Genomic DNA, 27031 nt, shown 5'->3' with positions numbered 1-27031 from the left:
GTTCATTATAATGCAGTTGGCAAGGAAATCCAGTTATTTCTGTGACAACATTTCAGTAATTAGAAATGTCAAATAATGACCTTATACCAGGATATACTGAAACTTAGGGATTTCATTTAATTTCTAAAACAGTTATAGCATTTACCCATATGATATAACCTAAGAAAGTGTATCATTATTTGTTTGACAGTGGTTCCCATCTGACTTAACATACCATGTCACTTAACAAGCCTAATTAGCCTAAAAGACTTTGGTTAGAATTTGAATCTTGGGAAGTTTCTTAAAAACCTCCAAGTTTTTTTTTTTTTTAATTTTTTTTTTTAATTTTTTTTTTCCAACGTTTATTTATTTTTAAGACAGAGAGAGACAGAGCATGAACAGGGGAGGGGCAGAGAGAGAGGGAGACACAGAATCGGAAACAGGCTCCAGGCTCTGAGCCATCAGCCCAGAGCCTGACGCGGGGCTCGAACTCCCGGACCGCGAGATCGTGACCTGGCTGAAGTCGGACGCTTAACCGACTGCGCCACCCAGGCGCCCCAAAAAACCTCCAAGTTTTAAAGCACATACCAAAATAGGTTTACAGATCATTATAAAACAATATTGAATTATCTGTTTAACCAAGGTGGCAATAGAAAGGTGATATAGCTGTTAGCAAAACTTAGCTCCTTTAATATTGAGAATCTTTAAGTATTCAAAGACCTAAAAGGAAAAAATATAGAAACTTTGTTTTTCTGAGCAGATTAAGAAAGAAAACAGAAGCGCCTGGGTGGCTCAGTCAGTTAAGCGTCTGACTCTTGGTTTTTGGCTCAGGTCATGACCTCATGGTTCATGAGTTTGAGCCCCACATCTGGCTGACAGCTTGGGGCCTGCTTGGGATTCTCTCTCCCTCTCTCTCTCTCTCTCTGCCCCTCTCCCTCTCTCCCTCCCTCTCTCTCTCTCTCTCTCAGAATAAATAAATAAACTTAAAGGAAAAAAAAACAACAGCTTCATTTACAATCTTTTATAAGAGCTGACTTACAAATCCAAGAAAACTTTATCTTTTCAACGTTTATTTATTTTTGGGACAGAAAGAGACAGAGCATGAACGGGGGAGGGGCAGAGAGAGAGGGAGACACAGAATCAGAAGCAGGTTCCAGGCTCCGAGCCGTCAGCCCAGAGCCCGACGCGGGGCTCGAACTCACAGACCGTGAGATCGTGACCTGGCTGAAGTCGGACGCTTAACCGACTGCGCCACCCAGGCGCCCCAGAAAACTTTATCTTTTTAACAGACAGGCTCTTACACACTCTTACACAGGTGTACTTTTAAAACTCATTCCTGTTTTAGTCCTGACCATGCATAAAATTCTTTTCCAAAGATTCCCCTTCACAAACATCCTACAGCTTTGTTTTTCATTCAGATTTTGTCCTAAGCCTTTTCTAAATAACCATTTCCATTGTAGGACAAAATTACTTTCTTTTTCCTCAACAAAAATGTAGTTCTCATTCTTTGTACCTTTCTTATCAAAAATACATCATATTTTCCTGGCATACAGAGTTGCTGCCCTTACTTCTAACAGTCTCAATTACATTTATCAGAATTTGTAATGCTTAGAAATCTTAATTTCTAGTAAAAACTAGGTAGTAAGCAGTTGTGAACTGTTACATCAGAATTCTTCAGATTGGAAATTTATGAAACATTTCATAATTTCTAGAAACATGTGTTTTTCCATAGTACAATCTTGTGACTAAGCATAAAATTCTTTACTAGCAGACCCAAAATTTTTTTTTTAATTTTTTTTTTTGAGAGAGAGAGAGCATGAGTGGGGGGAGGGGCAGAGAGAGAGGGAGACACAGAATCCGAAGCAGGCTCCAGACTCTGAGCTGTCAGCACAGAGCCCAACGTGCGGCTCAAACCCACGAACCGTGAGATCATGACCCAAGCCAAAGTCAGACACTCAGCCGACTGAATCACCCAGGCGCCCCCAGACCCAAATTTATCTTCAGTTTCTCTGCAGTAAGAAACCAAAAGCTGATAAATGTATGTTTAGTAGCTGTTTCAGTGTTTTATCTTGTTTGGAAAAGACATCCAGTGGATTCAAACCAATATATCATTCAGCCTAGCAAAACTTCAAAGTTTTAGGTTACCAAAGGTTCTAAAAGCTGTATACTTTTTTTTTTTAATTTAACCTACTTGCTCTTAACAATTACCCATGTAACCTTCATGAGACAGATCAAATTAACCATCATTTTAAGTCCTCTTTTTGCTGACAAATTGCAACAGAGATAACATGAACTTATCTGACCTTTAGTAAACCTTGGTAGGATAAAAAGTTTATATTAAATGCTGGTAACGCTAAAGATGTGTCTATTTTCATTAAACCGACAACCTTGAATTAGCTTTAATACCGAATATGTTGCACCCCTGACCACTAAAAGGTCAACCAGTTTGTTCCCTACCGTCAGTTTTACCTGGGGCTCCTGTGGGGAAATCTGAAGTGGGCAGTTTAAGTCCAGGGGAGCCCCCTGGACCCCTTCATGTTGACTTGGGAGGTGCTTCCATTTGAACCTCACGAGGAGGCAGCTCCACAGCCTGGGGTGCTTTTTGCTCCTCGATACTGAGTGGGGGAGGAGCAGGAACCAGGGGCACCGGAGGCACCGAGGATGGTGTAAGAGCCAGCTGCATGAGCTGCACGGGTGATGCTGCAGAAACAGCAGGGGGAGGTAGAGGCAGACGTGTACGGGTGCCACGGGCAAGGCCGAGGTGAATTTCAAGTTCGGACTAACATTCCTTAATCTCCACGTCCTTTCTCTCCCTCCTGCGTGACAGCCTTTTTCTCAGGTTGCACCATTTATTCACAATATGTCCTAATGGACTTCCTTTGGGAACAGAAGGAATATTTTCCATCTTCCTAGGCAAAAGTTCAGAAAGAACACAGAAGAAACAAAACTACGACTACATGAAGCCCAGAGTACCTCTGTTAGCATTCGTGCTTACCCCAAAGTGGGGGCGGGGGCAATCCACTGACTGAACCACATGGTTTCCTAGACAAGCTAGGAGAGCCAAACTGAAACCCCCTTGGAGGCAGCTGAATGTGAGGAAGGAATCCAAGAGCCATTCAGTTGTCATCTTTCCTCTGAGCTTAACATCTACATATGCTAGGTGGTGTTACAGTGAAAATTCATTTACTTCTTAGTCCTAGGTTTATAACTAAAACAAGACCAGTCAGCCAGTATTCTCCCTAGGGAGGAGCTTTGGGAGGGGATAGAGTTAGCATTCTCCATCTTGTACACATACATTACACAGAAACTCCAACAGAGATCTCCCCCAAATGCGTACCCTTGCTTCCTGTTTACCTCTCATCCATTCCTTTTTCCAATGGTACCTTCACAAATTACAGTGGCCCCTGCCACAGCCTGAGCTAATAGGTTATAAAAACCTGGAACATATGGTTCAAAAGAAGCCAACATCATGGGAGGGGGACTTACCAGGAGTCAAATCTTTGGGGGCCCTCTGCTACTAATTTGTTTATGTTTCACCAAATGCTGTTAATAAGGCAGCTGATGCCACTTCAGGAGAAGCAAGAAAGTCCTCAAAATGAAACCGGTTTTGGCAGCTGCAAATACTTCCTGTTATCCCTGCCAGGGACATCTGTCACATCCACTAGCTCAGGAAAGGGACCAGTGAGCCCTGGTGCACTGCTGTGGCCAACTGCTCTGTCCCTGGGAGTCTCAATGGGGCTGGACAAATCCGAAGTACAGCTCCTGCCTGCCTCACCAGGACTATAGCCCTGGGGTGCAGGGGTGCGACAGCACCTGGCTCCGGGGGGCCCGAACAGACCAGGTTCAGCTACTCCTGACAAAATCCATAGGCAGAGAGACCAATAGTGGTGAAACCAGAAGGAAATTTATTTCAGTGAGGCCAGCAGTGGGAAGACCACGGACTTGCATCTCAAAGACCGTCTCCAAGGTGCTGAAAATACTCATAGGTTTATATAAGGAAGATGTGGGACACAGGTCAGTGCGTACATGCAGGTGGGCAGTGAAGGTCAGGTCATGTCATCATTATCTTGGGGCCAGTCATGCCGGGTCTTCTGGGCTGGGGGCAGTCCGTATGCCTGAGGGGGTAGTTTGGGTTCCCATCACAGGATGCTTTGCCCTTGAGGCCCTTTGTCTGAGTTAAAAGAGAAGCTGGAAAGAACTTAATTAGTTAGAAAGTACAGACTAAGGTCAAAGTGGAGGTCATTAAAATCCTCTTTTATTTCTTTCTTAACTCACTGTGGAATATTGCTTCCAATCTATAAAATCAGGGCTGTACTGACACCATTGGCTGGATCTAAATATCTTTTCTTTTCTTTTCTTTTCTTTTCTTTTCTTTTCTTTTCGGCCCTAATCATTCATTTTGCTAGCAGATACCTCCATATTTTGTGAAAGTTTAGGCCTGAATCTACCAAAAGAGTGCACTGTTCACATAAATCCTGCTCACCTTCAGGGCCTCAAGCTGGAGATTTCTTCCTGAGGCCTCCCTGGGTCAGGTCAGCTGGCCGTGCAGGCATAGCCCCATTGTACATAGCATGACTTCTCACCTTCCCCGTCCTTAACATTTGCCAACTATTCCCAAAGTATCCTGGGCTGATTTTCCTGGCCTTTCCCCCTCAGATCCGTTCACATACTCAGGAAAAGGCTCAGCCACCAGGGAAAGGCTCAGGGCTTGATCTTCCTGGCTCCTTGGCCTTCACATTTCAGAGACTGCCTCTCAGGAGTCTTTTGATGGTACAGGCAGAAGCAGTCTCAGAATATTCAGAGGGAGGAGCCCTTCCTCTCCCGTTGGCCTTCAGCCCCTTCTCCAAGGCGTCTCAAATCTTAACACCATTCCATTCATCTGGGGATTTTGTTCAGACGTAGTGTCTGACCGGTAGCCTGAGAGGCAAGGCCAGAGATTCTGCCTTTCTAGCCAGTTCCCAGATGCTGTTGCTGTTGCCGCAGGCCCAGCTTGAGTAGGCAGTAAATTTTGCTTTTTACCTTTTGCCACTGGTTATAATGCAGATGTAGTGAGGTACTACTCATGCTCTGCACACTGGGGGAAAGCCTTGTTGCTGTGTTTGAATCGGTTCAGTTTCCATCACCCGATTTTGTTAGCCATTGTGAACTGGTTGCAATTTATTTTGATTTTCTACTTATCACATGTCAGTTTTGTGCTCTGTCATCCATGTGTTTAATGATGGTTTTAGTATTTTTTTAGGTTTATTTATTTTGAGAGAAGGAGAGATCACAGGTGGAGCAGAGAGAGAGGGAGAGAGAAAATCCAAAGCAGGCTTCATGCTGCCAGAATGGGGACTCAAACCCACGAACCGTGAGATCATGACCTGAGTGGAAACCAAGAATCAGGTGCTTAACCAGACTGAGCCACCCAGGTGCCCCTATAATGCTGGTTTTAAAACTTGGTTTTTATCTTAATCTGTTGTTCAGGATTTTGCACATTGATATTTTAGGTTTGGTTTATCTGTTGTGATCAACTGATTCAGTATTTTTAATATTTTTATTTTTATTTTATTTAATATTTTAATATTATTTTTAATATTTTTATTATCCACTCTATTCTGAGATTCTTGTAGGAAAATATAATACTATTGGAAATTCTTTAGCTCCTAACACTTTATTTCCCTATGTTGGAGCAATTGCTGATATACTATACTTTATATCACATACTTGTACGTATATGTACACGTATATATATGTACTTTATATCACGTACTTGTACGTATATGTATATATATGTACTTTATATCCTACCCCTACCCTTGCTGTGGCCTTCTGTGGAGCATGACATTTCATAGTGGGATCCAGTGACAGCCAGAGTCACTTTTGTAACTGTCCTTCAAAGTGTTGTTTCCTTTTACTTCCCTTTTTCTCTGTGGCCATTGCTCAGAAAATTTTCCTGCCTGTATGTATGGCACATCTGAAGTATCCGAAGTTTAGTGTTTATTGTGGATGGCATAAATGGCCATAACCTCTGGGGAAAGACGGGCTACATTCTAATCTGTTCTGCTCTTTGGTAGCCACGGGATACCTGAACATTTCAGATTTGCTGTGGGCTTCAGTTTCTTCATCTGAAAAAGGAGGATAGTAAGAGCACCTACTTTCTAGGTTTGTTAGAGGGTTAAATGAAATGACATTTGCAAATACTTAGACCAATTCCTGGCACCTAGGAAGGTTTTAATAAAAAGTAGCTCTTCCATCTTGTCTAAAAACAAAATTGGTCTCAAAGATGTTATTGGCTTTATTCGGTGATTCATGGATTGGGCAACATCTCATCTAGCAGATAGAAGGGAACTCCAAAGAGCAGTACAAAATGAAAGACTTTTATAGGCAGAAGGGGGTGGGAAAAGTTTACTGGCGCAGAGTGGATTGTTTGAGGCAAGGTCACCTTCCTTTAGGGGACTGCAGGGATCTATTAGGCGGGTAGTGCTGACCAGGGTATTTCCAGATCAACTGGGTTAAGAGTCCACTCCTAGAAGAGGTCAAAACTAATTAAGTTAGGTATTATGTCTTGGTTTGGTGACATGGGCTTAGCAACAAGTGACTCCATCTGGGACCTGTTGCCTTTTTCTTTCTTTCTTTCTTTCTTTTTTTTTTTTAACACTTACCCCCTTTGATCAGAGACTCCGCTTGACTGCGAGATGTGATCAAAATTTAAGGCACTAGCCCTACTCCCAGCTAACACTGTCAAGTCCTCAGTTTTTGCTCGATCCTTTGTGCAGTAATCACAGGTCATGACATTTTTGCTGAATCTCTGTGGTGTTGATAGGTCACGACTTCAGGTTTGCCTTTCTTTTTAGATCGATCATTGTCTTTGTTCCTTTTCTGACATTTCAGTGTTAGGGAGGTCATTCCCTTGGTGGTTAGCGGCTGCAAACATGCATTTAAAGCCCTTGAGAGAACACAGAGCACCAGGGTGACTGCTATGATTAGTTTAAGCAGGATGACTCCCCACGTCTGCAGTGGAGCCATGGTCCCTAAGACCCAAATCAATCAAAATCAAATAAGCCCCAAGAAGATCCTGTTGAGGGAGTCACTGCCTTAAGCCAGGTGGCTCATTTGCTAACCTCATGTAGCTGAGTTCAGCTTCCCCTGAAGTGTCATCCAGTTGCAGCAAGTGGAATTGGCCACAGCACAGACACCTCCTCATTCAGCTAAAAGAGGATCGAGGGCTACCCTATTATCAAGAGCAACCTTGGCCACAGAGTCTGAGGATTTGGGTTTTTTTTTTGTTTTTAATTTTTTAATGTTTATTTTTGAGAGAGAGAGAGAGAGAGAGAGAGGCTAAGAGTGGGGGAGGGGCAGAGAAAGAGGGAAATACAGAATCTGAAGCAGGCTTTAGGCTCTGAGCTATCAGCACAGAGCCTGATGCGGGGCTCGAACTCATGAACCTCGAGATCGTGACCTGAGCTGAAGTCAGATGCTTAACCGACTGAGCCACCCAGGCACCCCACAGAGTCTGAGGATTTTTGCTGGGCACCTGTCACTTTTGCAGCAGATTCTGTAATACTTTCAGGAGTTAAGGAGAAATTCCTGATCACAGCCTCATGTGTACACATTCCTGACTAGGAAGGTAGAGACCTGCCAAAGGAAGTGAATCCTAAATCATGAAGGCCTCCTGCTAGGTCCTTTCTAACTTGGCAGCATATATTCAGGGGACTTGACCTGTGAACTGTCTTAGTTTGTTTGTGAACAGTTAGGGTCACAGTTGGATAACCTGAGAGGCATTGCCTGGTTTTGCACCAACTGTCTGGGCATTCACAGGCTTAAGGAGAATAATAACCACAGATAAAAAAAAAATCCTTCTGGGGCACAGGCCACTTCTACTAAGGCGGCACTGTAAATGGATTCACTGGCAGGGATTGTCGCAGTTCAGTTCAAGCCAGGGGTCAGTTAGGTTTTCAGTGCACTCGGGAAGTAAATCTCCTTGCCTGAAATAAAGGTGTTCCAAATTCCTTGCAAAGATGGGTACTGCTGTTGGGGTCTTTTCATGATTGGGGGCAGATATGATTGAGATAATCATAAGAATGTGGAAATGCAAATGTGTTGATTTGCGTAGGTATTTGTGTCTAACTGGGAAGTCTAGTTGTTACTGTAGAAAGACAAAATCAAGGCACTGGATATTCTGGCTGTAAAAGTCAGACTCTGACTTCTAAGGGAGGTTGATTATAGTTCATGGTGATACGGGGGATAGAAGAAAAACTGGTCACAGAGAGGAGCAGGGGATCTCTAGCATCATGGACAGATCAGAGTTTTTGATGACAAAATCCATCAGGCTAAAAGGTTGTCCAGCCCTTAGCAATGGCCAGGGACATACAGATAATGGTGCTACTTTCCTGTTCAATGCCAAAGGAAAGGAAAAAGAAAGAAGGAAAAGAAAAGAAGAGAAGGAAAAGAAAGGGGGGGGGGTTCATGTTTAGTTGAAGTATGAAGTCTTGATCTGGCATCTTGGGTAGAAGTAGTATACAGTGATGTCAGCTCCTTTTCTTCATTGGTTTGATTCAGAAGTCTCCAGAATCTATACAGGATCAGATATTGTATGGAGTCTTCTCTCGCTGTGACATGTGTGCCCAGGATTCAGTGCTTTCTGTTTTCACAGCAATGTCAATAGTCAGGAGCCTTGGTAAGGTCCCTTCCAACAGGGTTGGAGAGTTGTCTTCCTCCGATGACATTTCCAGAACACTCAGTCACCATGCTCCAGATTTTTTGAACTGGGATCCAGGAAAGCTTTTTAAACCTATTGATGATAGGCTTTAGCATAAGACATTAGAGACTTACAGTAGATGGTTATATTAGGATGAGTTAACCAAGGACTCAGCAGAAAACTGTATACCAGTACATACTGGTCTGCTGCTGACTGTCTCATGTGATACAAGTTTATGTTTCCCAAAGCTGGTACTGTGAGCAGTCAGCAGGACCAAAGGCAGTACCTTAAGTCAAGGGAGTTCAGCAGTTTTAGCAAGTTTAGAAATTTTAAGTTTGAGGATCCCATTAGTTTTGTCAACCCTGCCTGATTGATAAAGGTGATAGGGACAGTGATAAAATTCAAAGAAGTTTGCAAGGTTTCTGTTAAGGCTAGTATGATCTGCCCAGTGAAGTGAGTGCCTTAATCACTGGAGACCGTGGAATGTATACCCCAAGTGGGGAACATGTTTTCTAGCAATTTCTTTGTAACTGCGAGGGCATCAGCCTTACAGCAAGGGGATGGCTCCATCTAGGAAACCTAGAACATACTGGTACAAAAACAAGAATATATTGGTAATCCCTACTAAATGGTAGTTGGATGAAGCCCAGCTGCAGGTGCTCAAAGTGTCTAGAGGGAGGAGGTTTGAGGTGTCTGGGAATAAAAATAGTTTTTCCAGGATTTTGGACCTGGTAGATCAGGCATTGATGGTAAACTGTTCTCACAACTTTATAGAAGTCTCCCCACCAATATCAATTCATAATTAGAGTCATCTTGGTTGACCACGGTGGGTGAAAGAATGCAAAAACTGAAAAATGGGTTATGCCAGGGAATAAAGAAGACTAAGTAGCCATCTTGGTTTTCCTATCCCCCCAACTGTTCATTGAATTTACAACCCATTGTTTGCTTGTGTTAATTTCTCTGATTCAAAAGCAGACTCTTGCCATGTTATAGGACATTAGGATGGCAAAAATCTGGCAATAAGGGGTCATTTTTTTGCAGAAGCAAAAGGGACCTCATCCACATGTGCCCCAACTGTTATAGATTCTGTTGTTTGCCTTTCCATGAAAGTCAGCTAGGGCATTTCTCTGATACCAGGTTCAGGTTTTTAGCATGGGCCTCAATTTTGATGACAGAAATTTGAGAAGGTAAGAGAATAGCAGTAATAAAGATTTTTATTTGTTGTCCATGTTTGACTGTGGTCATAAGAAGACATAAGATGTGGACATAAGAAGATAACTTTGTTCCCCTAACATACCAAATCATGGACAACACCAAAGGCATAGCGGCTGTCAGTATGCATCTTAACAGTTTGTCTTTTGATAAATGGTGTGCTTGGGTGAAGGCACAGAGCTCTGTTTGTTGGACTGATTTAGCTTGTTGGAGATTTCTCCTCTCATGTAGTTTGTATTGGGTAGTGGCGTAGCCAGCCTGGAAGTTCCCTTTTTTTTTTTTTTTACAGGATGACCCATCAACAAACATTAGATCAGGATTAGTCAAAGGGTAGGTCATAAATCAGGATGTGTCACAAAATGGAGTGTTACTGCCTCACAGTTGTCAGGCTCACCCTCGTGAGGTAGGGGTAGTAATAACATGGCAGGATTAAGAACACTGTGACATTTAAGATGCAGGTTGGGTAGCAAAATCAGAAGGATCTCACAGGAAGTTAGTCTGCTTGTGGAGAAATATTGAGTCAATTCAGAATTAAGAAGACTTTGGGGGCTTCTTACAACTTAAAAGATTTTGGAGCTATTTACAAACTCCATAGGTTGTGTAATTTGTAAATAAATGTCATTACCTAGGGTTAAATCTATGGAGGCTTCTGCTAATTTTGCAGCTGTAGCTTTTTTTTTTTTTAAATTTTTTATGTTTTTTTTTTTTTTAATTTTGAGAGAGAGACAGAGTACGAGTGGGGGAGGGGCAAAGAGAGAGGGAGACAGAATCTGAAGCAGGCTCCAGGCTCTGAGCTGTCAGCACAGAGCCCAACATGGGGCTTGAACTCACGGACTGCAAGATCATGACCTGAGCTGAAGTTGGTCAGTGAGCCACCCAGGCACCCCACTTTTTTTTTAAGTTTATTTCGAGACAGAGCACAAGTGGGGGAGGGGCAGAGACAGAGGGAGAGAGAGAATCCCAAGTAGGCTCCGCACTGCCAGCACAGAGTCCAATGCAGGGGCTCAATCTCACGAACCACAAAATCATGATCTGAGCTGATACCAAGAGTCGGACGCTCAACTGACTGAGCCACCCAGACACCCCTGCAGCTTTAAGACAGTTGGCGTGGGCACAGGTAACTGAATCAAGTTGGATGCTCTGGGAAGCAGTAGGTCTGTGTTCACTGCCATGTTCTTGAGTGATTATTCCCAGGGCTTGGTTATCTCTTTCAAGCACAAATAGGGTAAAGGTTTTGAACAGTTAGGTAGCCCTGGGGCATGCAGCTCTTGCCCAGCTTCTCTTAGTGTTATTAAAGCCTACTTGTGTTTATTTGTCCAAGGAAGGATTCAAGGACTGAAATTTCAGTAAGTTCATAGACTAAGGAAGGCACTTGAAAATTAGGAGCCAGAGTCTGCAGTAGCCGGCTAGGCCTAGGAATCCATGCAAGTGGCGCTTAGTTGTGGGCCTAGGACATTGTTGAATTAGCTTAATTCTTTTTTGGAGATAGCTGGGTTCCGTTAGCACCTAGATTATGGCCTAGGTAATGAACAGTATCTAGAGATAATTGGAATTTTTCCTTTGAGTTTTATGTCCTTTTTTGACTGTTGCAGCAAATAAATGGAATCTTTGAAGAACACCTATTTGGTAACTGAGCATAGAAAGAGGTCATCTACATACTATAGAAAGCTCAGTTTCCTAGAGGACTACGGGGGGACTTAAACCTTGGTGGAGCACTTGGGAGAAATAAGAAGGGGCCTCAGTGAACCCATGAGACATGACCGTCCAGGTACACTATTGATTATTCCAAATCAAGGCAAACAGGTTGGCTGTTGGGGTCTCCAGTGGTGCTGAAGAAGGCTTGAACATAGGTCCATTGCAGTAAACCATCTGGAGTCCGGTAGAACTTGTGACAAAAGGTTGTTCAGGTTCGGAGCAACTGGGAAATGGGGAATGACTGTCTTATTAATAGCTCTCAAGTCCTGGACAATTTGATATCCTTGCCCATCAGGTTTCCAGCCTGGCAGTTGCAGGGGCTGGTCCAAGGAATGATTAGTCCCAGAGTGATTAGGTCTGTTGCTATGAGGTCTTGCATGGCCTCAGGCTTTTGTGGGTATTGAGCCAGTTTGGGAAGAGGTTCAGTTCTGTCTATCTGAATTTTTATCAGCTCTATACTTTGTTCTTCCAATGTCAGTGTTAGAAGTAGCCCACAGATCTTCAGGAACCTTAGATAAATCAAGGATATTTTACTGGAGTTATTTCTCTTCTACATGAAGGACAAATTGTAAGGGACCTAAAAGATCAGTTCAGGTTGGTTAGGAAATTCTAAGATGAGGTCCCCATTGGAGGCAAAAAGTATTAGCCCTTTCAGTTTAGAAAGGAGATCTCTACCCAACAGGTTGAGTGGTGTTGTGTCACATAGCCAAAAAACAAACAAAAACAAAACAAACAAAAATCAGAAAAAGCTTTTATAGTCAAAGGTCCCAGAGTCATCTGTACTGCAGGTTGAGATAGAAACTCTGAGTTTTCCGTTGATTTTACTTTTAGTTTCCCCTTGGCCGTTTAAGGGGATTAGTGGTAGCACTTTACCAGAGGATCCCTCAGAGTCTTGTCAACTCTGGGAGAGGCCATTTGGGGGCAGATAGGGAGGCATTTGAGTTGATGATGAAGGATTTGCATGAGGCTTTTTCCCCCAATGTCCTAGTAGATTAAAAATGAGACATTGACCCCTGGTCCATTGTTTTGAAGATGGACTCCTAAGAGGGTGCAATGGAGGAGGCAGGCCCAGGTATTAGCTTGTGGCTTTTGTAACTGTAAGGCTAATAACTCCTTGGACTTTTGATTTTGGTCTTGTTTCAAAGTCCTCACGAGTTAGAGATATGAGTTCAGTCCGATCAGTGGCTGCCCATCCTATTTATGTCTTTTTATCAATCCACTACTCACAGAAGATAATCCATTAACAAATATGGCAGCTAGAGCAGGTTGGGTGGCTTCATTTATTGTTTGCAACCTGGAATGCCGTAGGAAGAGAGCTTGCAATGGGTCTTAGAGTCTGTCAGATTCATCTTGTTTTGCATGTTTGAATCAGACCAGTGGATGCAGGCAGCGAAGACTCCAGGAATGGCTTTTAAAAAGACTGGATGCTATTTTGCTTTTTTTTTTTTTTTTTTTTTTTTTCTGGTCCATAATGGGACAGTGGTGGAGATCTCAAATATCTTCCTTGGGGTGTGCTGTTCTCACATCCATTTGGGGGCTTCATCTGGTCCCACCAGCATGTGCCCAAGCTGATAAAGATCTGGTAGCCTGGTGTCATAGGCCCTGATAAGGACTCTAAATTCTTCAGAAAACTTTTGGGATTCCTCCTTGAGTTTAGAAAATTCTTTAACTAGGGGTCTTAGTCCGATTTGGTTTTTGATCAAGGCGTGAAAGATGCCTCAGGAGGATCTCCTGCAGCCTTGAGTGGTTTTATTTTAAAAGGTAATTGTATAAGAGTCTCTTCAGAGTGGAAAGGTAGTTCAGATAGAGAGTTAGTAGAACATGAGTCCTGAGGTAAAGGAGGGTAGAGGGGAGCAGTAGGAGTCATATCAGTCTGTCTTTTGTTGTAGAGACCTCTATGTCTTTAATTTTTCTGTCTTTAATTTTTCATAGCCTTTTGCTATGAATTTTTCAATGAAGCTATTTTGGCATCTCGAAACCTTTTGGAAGCTTCTCCATACCAATTAAAACAGGTATCCCATTCTGTTTGTTCGATGTGGAAACTGCTCCTCAAGTGCACTTCTTAAGTGAACAGTCTTGTCTAATTGGACCATTCCCCTATAATGGCCAATTCTAGGTTTTCCTTAGTAAGAGTTGCCATTTTTGAAGCTGTCTATCTCTTCCCGGACTATAGCTCTTAGACCTAAAATAAGCAGATGTGCTGGGACACGGCACACTCAGCTCTTTTTAATTTAAGAATCTCATTTCTTTAGCCAAGCAGTTGAGTCTCCTGGAGCCAAACTAATACCTCAGAGGGATATGCCACTGTATGGGGTGGGGTTTTACAGCATACATCACTGTGCCGAAATTTTCTTGAGGTTTACAGGTTGACCCAGTGTCAATCTAACCCCATTCCATGACTTACCAGTCCTAACACAGGTAAGGACTGGTGTTGAGCGCCCTAACAGCTATTAAGTACAGTTCCATGCCCACCTAGTTTGTGACCTTTTGGCTTCCAAGATTCCCACTGGCAATAGCCTTTTACCCACACAAAACAAGCCAGACAAGCATGTGCACATTAACACACCAGCAGTAGCCAAAGAGATGTGATGGCAGACTGGCCAAACAAAAGAAGAAGAAGGGGCATTAGTTGCACTCCGCCCGCCATGACCAACCTGGAACTGTGGACAGAGCCAGCAGACTCTAACCGGAGACTGGACTAAATAAGGGCTAGGACTGGGGCTCGGGGTAGAATCATCTGCCAGATTAAGCCAACCTGCTAAGGACTGGATTGGAAAGCCAATTAGATCAGGAGCTTGATGCAAAGAGAGCAGAACCCAGAACCAGGGGAAACTTACCTATGGTCCTCAGAAACAACAAGAAAGAGAACTCGGAGGGTTCTCAGATACCACACCTGTGTTTCTCATCATCCCCAGAGGTGTCAGAAGTTTCCTTCAGATCCTACCACCACCAAATAAAATCTGTTAAAAAACCAAATTCAATGAGTAAATTCTTAAGATCTTACTGGCTTTATTCAGTGATTCATGAGTTGGGCAGCATCCCATCCAGCAGATAGAACTCCAAAGAGCTGTACAAAATGAAAGACTTTTAGTCAGAAAGGGCAGGACATGGAAGTTCCTAGCAAAGTATGGAAGTATGGATTGTTTCAGGCCAGATCACCTTTCTTTGGGGGATGGCAGGGGTCTCTCAGACAGATCACCTCACTGGTGCTGAGCAGGTAATTCTAGATTGACTGGTTTAAGAGTCCACTCCTTGGAGAGGTTGAAACTAATTAGGTTAGGTATTAAGTCTTGGTTTGGTGATGTGGGCTTAACATAAGTGACTCCATTTTGGGGCTGTCTTTTTTACAATGTTAACTAAGAATACTGACAAGACAAACATGAAATGTTTAAATATGAGTAGGCTTCTGCTAATTTTTCCACCACTGTTCAAAACACTTATAAGCTACAGTAGAATATTTGGCAGTGTATCATCTAAAAGAGGTAACAAAGCAGTGGGCTCAAATTTTAGAAATTTTGAATTGTTCATGAATTAACTTTTCATGATTGTAGAAATCATATGCTGAGGAAGCAGTGCCTTGGCTCACACACCATGTGTTAGGAAGATGGAAAGAGTAGAGTGTAAGCAACATGGCCCTCCTCAAGCCTTATTTGTTTTTCCCACTGTTTTCAAAGCCATTGGGAATAATGATATTTGCCTTGAAACTGTAAGGTAAAGATTGCTAAAGAGGTCTACAGCACAGGGGTGCCTGGGTGGCTCAGTCAGTTGAGCGACAGACTTCAGCTCAGGTCATGATCTCGCGGTTTGTGAGTTCGAGCCCCACGTCAGGCCCTGTGCTGGCAGCTCGGAGTCTGGAGCCTGTTTCGGATTCTGTGTCTCCCTCTCTCTCTGCCCCTCCCCCACTCATGCTCTGACTCTATCTCAGAAATAAATAAACATTAAAAAAAAAGAGGTCTATAGCATTATTTGCTCTATATTCTTACCATAATATTGCATGCTTTTTATTCTTGGACTTAATGTTCAAGAAATTAAAACAGAACAAGTTGTTAACACAGCAAAACTATGACAATTGAGGACTTTGAGCCTTGCTCACAAGCATTTGATTTTCTCTTCGTTCTGTAAAGGTACCATTCCAAAGCCACATTTTAGCCACAAAAATAGCTTAGTGACATTTTCTGTTCTCTTCCCTTCTGCATTTAAAAGTATTTTCCAAAAAAGGATGTGAAAACCAAATGTCAGCCATTTAGTACATTTTTCTGCATAAATTTTATCTTTAGTGAGACCTGACTTTTTAAAAAGGAAAGTAATAAAGCCAAATAATGCGTCTGTGTTTGTGGGGGAAGGAGCGGAGAGAAAGCTTTGGTGTTTAAAAAGCTACTAACACACTTCACAGCTTCAGCCAATAGAAGAGCAAAATCCATCATGTGGCTATTCAGACAATTTGTGACTTGTTCTGTCTGGTTATGAGGCAGAGGAGGAAACTAATAATAAATCTTTCTATATATTTCACCTTTCCGGCTTGAGCATTAAGTACTATTCTGCCCTCCTTTGTGCTGAATCTCATATGCTGTCTAAAGACTGCTTTGTAGAGGTGGTTTGAATAAATAGACCTTTATAAGACTGTCATCATTTTTCCATAAAACTGTAGCGGAATAAAAAGTCTCCCGCATAAAGCAGAGAGAAAAGCTGAATATAAATGTTAATGTGTTTATTAAAATCCTCATAACTTTTGGCAAACTTTGATTGAAGGCTTGTAGGAATTAGGGTCTGCTCTGGAGGATTTTATAGGGACAACTGTAAACCCAAAAGTCATAATTGAATTTATGAGCATGTGCTGGATTTAAAATTATAATCCTTGTATATAAGAGGTAAATATGATCTTTATTAGAATCACAGTTGGCTTTTTTGTGCCATTGGTGTATCTTAAATGTTTATACTCTGGCTTAATTTCTGGGCATAAATCACAATTCAGTTCATTCAGCTGATTTTTACGGAGTCCCGACCGCACCAGGCACTGTTCTAAGCTGGTGGGTTCCTTAGCGAACAACACAAATGTTTCGTCCTCCTGGTGTTTACATTCCAGTGGGAGGACATAGACCAAAAAAACATATTCAGTATGAATTAGAAATATAAAGTCAACTGTACAGTTCTCGAGGGTGATAAATTCTGTGAAAGAAAGGAAATGCAGTGCAGATTGAGGGAATCAGGAGTTTGCGATTTCGAATCAGATCGTGGTAGCCTTGTTGGAAAGGTCGCATTTTTGAACAGACTCTGAAGTAAGAAAGCTACCCATGCCCTCTTCTGCTTAGCTAAGGAAGACTCAAGGATGGGTTTATTTTGACCTTTTAATTTATTGACTCGTCATACCCCTGAGATAGAGATGAGATGAGCACTCAGTCAGTCTGTCAAAGTCTGATATAAATAGCCACTTTGGAAAAAATGATGCTCTTAAAAAAAAATGATGCTCTTTCAGCAAGCTTCCCACTTTTTCTTTTTTCTTTTCTTTTCTTTCTTTCTTTCTTTCTTTCTTTCTCTCTTTCTTTCTTTCTTTCTTTCTTTCTGACAGCATACAAATTGATGCTTCATTAGTAGGATTTTTCTTCCATTATAAATGAACTCAACAGAGAAAAGAAAACCTGAACCTCTGGCAGGGCTTGTTATGAACTGCTAAGTTGCTATATTTTCTATATAGTTTGATTGCAAGGGAACTTTACATTTAGTTTTATAAACAGATTTGTCACTCTCCAGTACAAAATCCAGCCACCCACTGATGTGATCATTATAAGATTGCGAGTCAAATATAATAGCATGGTTGTTTTTATTTTATGCCTCGAGCAACAAAACTCGTAGTGCTACAGTAAGGTAAGTAGACTTTTTAATGTGTCTGATCTGAGGGGTACCTAGAGATTCCATTTGATTTGAGTGTGTTTTTTCGGGTAACAAAAACCGTTGGGATATTTATTGCAGACTCTAGCAATTTTGATATTTTTCTCTGAACAAGTCTGGCCAATACTATAAAAGTGTCCAGGGGGAAATGTGGAAGATTGTTCACATTAAGTGGTGCAGGTACACTGGAGGTAAACCCATAGCAAAAGCTGCATCCGTGCAAGGGGCTTTCATACAATATGCCATTTTTGTGTCATAGTAATAATGTCAAGATCATTAGCAAAAGTGAAGAGAACTTGATCAGAGCAACAGATTTCTCTCCAATATGTAATTTAATACTGGACAGAAGTCCAAATAAGAATAGATTTTTTATTTTTTAATTTTTTTAAAGTTTATTTATTTTGAGAGAGTATGTGAGCATGGGAGGGGCAGAAAGAGAGGGAGAGAGAGAGAATCCCAAGCAGGCTCCACGCTGCCAGCACAGAGCTCGACACGGGGCTCAAACTCATGAACTCTGAGATCATGACCTGAGCTGAAACCAACAGTCAGACACTTAACCAATTGAGCAACCCATGTGCCCTAAGAATGGATTTTTTAAATGTGTTATGACTGTTACATGAATATAAGGTATGTTAAAACTAATTTAGCCAGTCTCATCTATCTGTATCTCTTTCTCAGAAGTTTCTTTCCTAACAGATTAGTAACACTGTGATCTTGAGCACAATTATCCTTTCATGTGTAAGGTACTGCTCATCGAGATTCACATTATTAAATTCATTTTGATGTTCATCAGCCTTTAGAAGAACTACAACTAAAATTCTATGCTGGACATTTACAAAAGTCCACTTACTACTTAAGTGTCTTTTTAAAAACATGACATTTCATGGATTTCAATTAAATAATTTTCACAATAGTAATACGTTATTGTTCTAGTAGATATTCCTTAGGATCTGCACTAACATAGAAATGAGGACAATACCACAGAGTGTCCGTAGTTTTTTGTTTTTGTTTTTTAGTATAGAACACCACACCCATATTTTAGAGCATTCTTTCAGTGTACCTACAGTTTCAAAGTGCTGCTGTAGGCCCTGGTTTTATTTCCTCAATGCTTTCTCCACTCATTTAGCCTTTTTGATTTGTTTTTAATTAGAAAGAGCATGAGCAGGGGAAGGGCAGAAAGAGAGAGAATATTTCAAGCAGGCTCCATGGTCAGCACAGAGCCCAATGTGGGGCCTGATCCCACAACTCTGGGAGTCATGACCTAAGCCAAAATTGAGTCAGACACTCAACCAACTGAGCCACCCAAGTACCCAGCCTTTTTTTGATTTTTAATTGTGTATGTCTGTTTCAGATTCAGAAAGGAGGTCTTTTTGGGGGGCTATGTTTATAGAATGAAAAAGTGCTGTCCATCAACTATGAACTAATTTTAAAAGTAGTGTTAGCTACCGTTCTAATAAATAACATCTTTCTTGTTTTCCATACATAAAGATTTGTTACAAACCATGAACCTTACACACATCCATAGAATAAAAAGAAGAAAATCTGAAAATAGAACGATGGAAACATTCAACCTCTTATAATTACATGGCTAATGGGTCAATAATGTCAACACACATAGAAGTCATTTGGGGCAAAGGTGTTGTGTATATGTCTAAATTCTCCTGCATAAACACAGGCTGAGAATTTGCATGTAGATTTTTAAAGATCTGCTTTTTAAGATAAAAATAAAGGCATTCTTGCATTTACTTTAACATGAATATTTCCTTACGTGTAGCGTTTTAAGCAGCAACTTTACTAGCATCATTATTGACACCCTAAATGGGCTGTATTTCTTTGGCTGAATGAATGAACCTTTATATAAAATCACACACAACACATTTGCCTACTTTCAGGAAGGAGTTACCAATTAAATGTATGAAAGTAATTAAAAACAATGTGCCTTCCTAATTATTTCAATTTTCCAGTTGACACAGTTTTTACAAGAACATCAACTAATGGGAATCAGTGGCTTTATTCTTTCTTTCCTGAATTTGCCGAGTTGATTTTGTAAATTCCTGTGGAATTAAAATGAAATGAAACGGATACTTATTTACATGTTTTGGTTTGAATAGAAACATTCTTCTACGTTCTTTCCAAGCTAGTGGTGCATCAATTTTAGTTCACTACCTGAATTCCAAATTAATGAACTCCAAGATGATTTTTTAGACTGTTTTTGGGGTTTTACTGATTACTTCCGTATCATCGCTGTATTTCCTTAGTCCTGGATCTAGAATGCTAACACACATGCCCTGTGTACGTCACCCAGGCCTAGCACATCCACTGCCGTCATTAAGCTTAATATAGACTTTTCAGAGGTTCTGCACAGAGTGAGTTTGGAGATCAAATCTGACTTCCACTTTTTGTAGCCAGGGTCTCTGTGGAATACAGTATTCCTGAGAGTCAGATAGGATAGTCCTCACTATCCAAAGTGTGGGGCAGCTGAGAACAGGGTCAGAGACTCTGAAGCTATGGATCACAGCCATAATCAGACAGTGGATCACTGGCTATTTGGGTTTGTATTTTATTGGCACTCTTTTGATAAGATGATAGGCAGAATGGAAAGAATGAAGACTTTTTGAGTGCAACGGACGACAGGCTTTTTTGTTTGTTTGTTTATTCATTTTTGAGAGATAGAGACAGAGCATGAGTGGGGAAGGGGCAGAGAGAGGGAGACACAGAATCTGAAGCAGGCTCCAGGCTCTGAGCTGTCAGCACAGAGCCAGATGCGGGGCTTGAACTCATGAGCTGGAAGATCATGACCCGAGCCGAAGTCAGGTGCTCAACCGACTGAGCCACCCAGGCGCCCCTGGACAGGCTTTTAAATACCATTTGAAGAGCACTCCAGCTGTGTGTGACCTTAGGAAAATTCCTTAACCTCTCGTCCATTTTCTTGTCTGTAAGGTGAAGATAATAATACCTTTCTCACAGGGAGCTTTTGAGAATTAGTAATGGTGTATGTTAACCACGTAGCACATGCCTGCTACATAGAAAAACCTTGATATGTCACATCATAATTACTATGTTTCCAAAGCCTGTTGTCTGTATTTAAATACGTGCTGTTTAGATTATCTTCTCTGTTTCTCTTTAAGCATTAACAAGCACAACTGAAACAAACTATAGTATAACCAATTTGTGTATGTATGTATAACTGTATTTCACCAAGTGTGTTAAAAATTTTTGTATCAAAGGAGCAGTGAATCTGTCCCACTGCAGAATGAACCTAACACAGTTTGCATCCCTAAAGCAGCCTACAGTATAAGTAGCTATTGCATCCTAAATACAAAGCAGCCACTGAAAATGCTGTGAACTTACGGCTAGGGGTGTGGATCTAGGTGGTGATCTTAACGTTAAGAGCTAATAAGAGAAATTCTAGAACTTCACCAATGTGGATAGCAGAGGTGATCCAAGAGCCTGTCAGGGAGAATGCTGTTTGGAGGCCCTGGGAGCAGTTTTGTTGTCAGAATGATGGAAACTGTATCCCTACTTTAGCCTTTTTTGTAAGGAAACTCCCACCTTGGAAGATGATGACCTCAAATCTAGGGAACATGTTTCAAGTAAGATATCTGCCACTGCACACTCCATGAGTGGAGTGATACTCCATCTTGCTGTGAAGAGATTGTATAAGGGGTAAAACTGAATATAGGCACAATGTAAGGGCATTGTATTAGAGGCAGCATACTTTTGCCCACTAAATCAGACACATCTAGTTTTTTCCTCCAGAGTTAAAATAAATCATTGTGGGTTTTGGCAAGGGTGATAGAAGAGTACAAAAAAAGCTAGACTCTCACTCAGCAAAGTATCTTACACTCTGGGAAGCACTCCAGAGCTGAGACCTGCTGAAAAAAACGTAAATTCTTATCACCCTTTTAGCCCTGGGTGTGGAGTCAGGGGTGGGCAGGGCAGGCCAGGATGTGTTATTTAAATTTTAGTGTTTTATTCGCTTCTGTCTTTTTCTTTGCGCGTATATAACTGAGTTGGCTTCGTCTGTACAGGGAACACAACTCCATTTGTAATACCCCTTGTTCTTCTTTTTCTGTTTTCTAGTAAAGAGTAAGTTTTAGCACTTTAAATATTGTTGGTACCTTCAGAGTGGGTAAGATACATATACCCCAAATGGTGCCCAGCATACCGCAGTCAGTACTGCTATCCCTGTCCTCCTCTCCCTCAGAGATCTCATTTCTTCTCACAGTCCCAGGTTCTCTCTTGTCGTGCCTGTGGTCACAAGGACACCCTCGCTCTGACCTCTCTGTTACACCACAGTCAGTCCTTGTCTGATAGTGATAAGGTAGATCGATTTCCTTTCCTGAAACTCACAGGTCCAGAGCTGAAGTCATCACCTTCCCCTCTGCTTCTCTTTATTTTTAGATCCAAAGAGCCAAGTTCAAATGTGATCTTCACCAACCAACTCCCCTTAGGGACCATGAGCATGTTACCTCACCATCATATCGAAGCATTCTGGGAACAGATGCTTTTACCTTTAACTCCTGTTCCTTTGGTTCATTCAGCAAATAGTCATACCTCCAGGACAGCATAATTACTGAGTAGAATTTAAATGAATACAGCAAACTAATGAGTGCCTACAGTTTGCTAGCTGATGAACAAGTAGATGACGCCCCTGTTTTCACAGAGCTCACGGTCTGTTAGAGGATCAAGACAGCTAAAAGACAGAGTACTGGGTGATTAGTCTCTTGACTTTCAAGTACAGAGAACACATGAACTCGGTACCGAACCCAAATTTAGAGTGTTAGGGAGGATTTCCCTAAAGTGTATCTAAGCTGAAACAACAAGCAAGAATTAGCACATGAAGAGGACAGGAGTGTCCTTGCAAAAGCAAGCAGCATGCCATGAGGATCCAACAACACAAAAGAGAACCTGCCATATTTCCGGAAGCAGGGGGACCTCATGTAGCTGGAGTGTGCATAGGAAGGAGTATCAAGAATGAAAATTAGGGGTCCCTCGGTGGCTCACTCGGTTGAGCATCCGACTTTGGCTGAGGTCATGATCTCACAGTTCAAGGGATTGAGCCCCATGTCTGGCTCTGTGCTGACAGCTTAGAGCCTGGAGCCTGCCTGAGTTCTGTGTTTCCCTGTCTGTCTCCCTGCCCCTCCTCTGCTCAGCTCATGCTTTGTCTCTCTCAAAAATAAATAAATGGGTGCCTGGGTGGCTCAGTCGGTTAAGCCTCCGACTTCGGCTCAGGTCATGATCTCACAGTTCCTTGAGTTCGAGCCCCGTGTTGGGCTCTGTGCTGACAGCTCAGAGCCTGGAGTCTGCTTCAGATTCTTTGTCTCCCCCTCTCTCTACCCCTCCCCTGCTCATTCTCTCTGTCTGTCTCTGTCTCTAAAAAAATAAACATTAAAATATAAATAAACATTAAAAAATAAACATTAAAAGATGAATGAAAATTAGAAATAGAAATATAGCTCACAACATGCAGTCTATATATAAACTTGTCAAGGAGGCGCCTGGGTGGCTCAGTCGGTTGAGCGTCCGACTTCGGCTCAGGTCATGATCTCATGGTTCGTGAGTTTGAGCCCCACATCGGGCTCTGTGCTGACAGTGCAAAGCCTGGAGCCTGCTTCAGATGGTCTCCCTCTCTCTCTGCCCCTAACCCACTCGCATTCTGTCTCTGTCTCTCTCAAAAATAAATACACATTAAAAAAAATAATGTCAAGGAATTGATATTTGATTCTGTATGCACTGGAGGCAGAGTGAGAGATGCGGGTAACACATGACAGGAGCCTAAGCCAGGGTGGCAGAGACAGGACCGAGCAGTGGCAGAGGTACAGCTGAAGGTTAGGGGAAGTTTGTTGTTGTTTTAAGGTAGGAGAGAGTTTACTAGTTTTAAGTGTTGATGGAGCCACAAGAGGTGAAGATTCAGAAAGAGCAGGTGTAGGAGTGTGTGACTGTTCAGAGGGTGATGGTCTAGATGGATTTAGACATATACGTTTATAGAAAGGGCTTCAAAGACATATCCACTTGTTGGCTTCTGTGTTCCCGGAGTAGATGAGGTCTTCCAGTGAGCTTAAGGTGATGAGGGTGTCACTAGAAGTTGCATTCGCTCCACAGATTTTTATTGAGATTTTAATTGCTTTTGGGGAAAGGCAAGTGACCTAATATGATTCCTGCTCTCATGGAATCTGTCTGGTGGGATAGACAGGCCATGAAGCAATGTATTATCCAGTTGTTGAATTATGACTTTTAAGTAGTAGGAAGGTATACAGGATGTTCTGAAGAGTTAAAAATGACAAACATGGTCGAAAGGGTCAGGACAGACTTGCAGACTTGCTTGAGAAAGATCTATTTGAGCGAAGCTCTGACATATCAGAACTCCCTGGGACTCCAGATGAAGGAGGGGGTTGAGCAGATGCTTTGAGACAGAAGGAGGAGGTGGGGACCAGGTCAATGTGGAGTCTTGTAACCCATGTGAAGGTTTTAATCTTTTTCAGAAGAGCCACTGGAAACTACATTTCTAAGAATGTTAAGGGAGAGACAGGATCAGAATAGCTCCTTGGAAGGACCTCTGGCTGCTGGTGATGGTGGGTTAGAGTGGCTGATGAGCAGGGGTGGGGCAGCCGAGGAGGCTGGTCCAGAAGAGGAGGTGAACGTGGTGGTACCCTGGACTAGTGTGACAGCAGTGGAAATTCAGATTGTGGCTCTGAAGGCTATTTGGGAGGTAAATTGACAGCCTTTGGTGATTATTTGATGATAGGGAGCATATGGGAGAGCAGGAGGCTCCCACATGTGACCACAGAGAACGGAGGATTGCAGTGACCATTGTGGGGATGTAAGAAAGACGGTGGGTAGGAGAACACAGAATAATGGAAATCTTAGTTTGTGTGTGGAGAGCAGGAGTGGACAGCATGACTGCTCCAGGACGGTGTGGGTTTTCAGTACTCGTTGCCTAAGTGTGGATGCGTGGAGGGGCCACTGGTTTGGTCTGAGACTGGAGGTCTCCTTGGGAAGTGCGATAGAAGGACAGTGTATAAGAGATTTGATAGAAGGACAGTGTATAATAGAAGACATGAGGCCCATGGAAGTGAAGCCATGAAGGGCTGCTGGATAAAAAGGAAAGAAATGTAATTAGAGGTCCCCATGACCGTAGGTGTGGCAGGATAACCGAGGGAGAGATCCCAAGGGATCCGAGATCGGAGTCCTGTTGGAAAAGTGTGAATTTAGTATTTCAGTAGTGAAATATAGTGATGAAGAGTGAATAGTGATGGCAGAGTCGAGGTCTTTCCAGTAAAGGGTCGAAGTGGAATAGAGAAGAAGATTGCTCTAGACGCAGAGTCAGGGATGTTAGATGCTGGTCTTTTGACAGGGGTTCATGTGGATGCCAAGGTTACCCAAGGAGCTGGCAGGAACTGAGGCACAGCAAATGACAAGGGCCAGAGGCTGACGTCCCAGAGTAAGGGTCCTCGATAGGGGCAGCACTGCACTGGAGAGCATGTAGACATTTACTCCTTTTTAAAGTCAGAATGGCTAGGGGGCCAGGAATGTAGATGTGACATTTCTACAGAACTCAGGTCTGACCTGCATCCCACGTGCCTCTCTCCAATGTTATAGTAGACATTCAGGCACTGAATAGATCAGAACATATGGTCGAGTTTCAAGAGGTCTGCCTTCTGAGACAGTGAAACACTGTCCCATCCCACAGGGAATTACTTTTACACTACACTTATATGTAAAGTGAAGATCATTTGCAAAAGTACCGTTTTCTGCACTTTGATAGTCTTGACAAATTATCTCTAGTTCAATTAAGGCTGTTACCCCGTTCCTTACCATATTCCAAAGAGTTTCACCTGTCCTTTCTATCCAGTTTCTTGTCTTTATTCCCCTGTTTTCCTGCACCTTTGGGCTTCCAGTTTCCTGTACTTTCCTGTACAGAATGGTTCCTTATCTTATTACTCTTAAATCCAACCTTATTATTGGTAAGTACAAACATCTGAGTTTAATAGGTTTTCTAGTCATGTCTAAGCATTTACATATTGAAACACAAATTTTTTTTATTGTAAGTACTCTTTTTAAAGGTTATTATTTTGAGAGAGAGAAAGCACTCACACAAGTAAGGGAGGGGCAGAGAGAGAGAGAGGGAGAGAGAGAATCCCAAGCAGGCTCCGCGCTGTCAGCACAGAGCCCAACTCTGGGCTCAAGCTCACGAACCTTAAGATCATGACCTGACCCAAAATCAAGAGTCAGATGCTCAAACCACTGAGCCACACAGGTGCCCCAGTTAGTCCATTTGATTAACTTGGAGGGAAGAATTATATGTACCAGTAAGTTACATTAGTTCTGAATTCCATTTCACGGTATAAATGGGATGTTACAGAGTATTTATTATAAAAAGGGAGAGCTGAGTGCCAGGGAATTGGGACTTGACAGCAGTTCCTGGAAAGACAGAAGGTGCTGATGAGTGAACACAGGGGGACAGGTCTCCTGATCCGGGCGAGGGCCCTGCAAAGTAGTGGTAGACCAAGGAAGGCACAGCCCCCAGGTCTGGCCTCTTCCTCTTCGTGCGCACTTTTCCCTCCACCCAGGATGTGCACAGTGCTCTTCTGTGTCCCCCTGTATGTCCTTCATTGTCCGGCATAAAACCTTGTTCTTTTCAAAGCTCAGGAGAGGAAGTGGGTGAGGGAATGAACACGGGTCCCTGGATTGTGTGCCAGGTGCTATACAGAAGTTATTCACTTAATTCCTCCAAAAGGGGAGTAGGATAACTTTCAGTAGCTTGAAGTCTAATCAAGGCTCAAAGACTAAGCCTCAGAGATGATGTCCTCTCAGGCCACGGTAATAACCCGCCACAGACTGGGTGGCCCACGAATAACAGGAATTGACTTCTTACGGTTCTGGAGGCTGCGAGTTGGAGATCCAGGGTGCCGGCACTGCGGGGTGAGGGCCCTCTTCCCGGTCACACGCATCTGGCTGCATCCTCACGTGCTGGAGGGGAGGGAGCTCTGTGGAGTCTCTTTTGTAAGAGCGCTAATCCCTTCCTGGGCTCCACTCTCCTGACCTTAGCACCTCCTAAAATCCTCACCTCTTAACACCTTGGGCTTTAGGAGTCCAACACGTGAAGTTGAAGGGGCACACGTATTCACCCAGTATCAGCAGGGGAGGAATAGTGAAAAAGGGAACCTGAGTCGGGTCCGTCTGCGCCCGCAGCCTGTGTTGTGTCCAGCGCAAACACCATCACTGAATGGAGCCTGATGGCAGACTGCGAGGCACTCGTCGTCGGGGGCTTGTGGCCTTCTAACTTGTGTTCAGATTCCTGTTTGAAACTGCTGTGTGTGTTGCTCCGTCTCTTAATCATTTTGTGTGACTCTCTCAACCTAATTACTTTCTTTGAAGGCGGAAGTCACTTTTATGCTCCACAGTATTTACTATCCGCTCCCTGTCCATTGTGGTGTTTACTATGCACGCACTGGTGGATTTAAGCATGCGAGGCCAGTGCAAGTTTTCAAATGCTTAAGGACCAACTGAAAACATAGCGTGAGAAGATTATCTCGAGCGACGTAAATGTGGCTGATGGCTTTGCACATTTAAAAT

At 42.6% G+C, this 27031-nt stretch overlaps 1 protein-coding gene across 3 annotated transcripts in view; it reads left to right on the top strand.

The window, feature by feature from the left end:
- Positions 1 to 27031, top strand: part of MPP7 (MAGUK p55 scaffold protein 7) — a 299853-nt gene that overhangs the window by 250785 nt on the left and 22037 nt on the right. The gene's annotated exons all lie outside the window — the stretch shown is intronic.

The sequence above is a fragment of the Lynx rufus genome, unplaced genomic scaffold (genome assembly GCF_022079265.1).
Source record: "Lynx rufus isolate CCGP_SWC_20201006 ecotype Redwood Valley unplaced genomic scaffold, mLynRuf1.p SCAF_7, whole genome shotgun sequence".
Taxonomy (NCBI): domain Eukaryota; kingdom Metazoa; phylum Chordata; class Mammalia; order Carnivora; family Felidae; genus Lynx; species Lynx rufus.
This window is presented reverse-complemented; position numbering and strand designations above follow the sequence as displayed.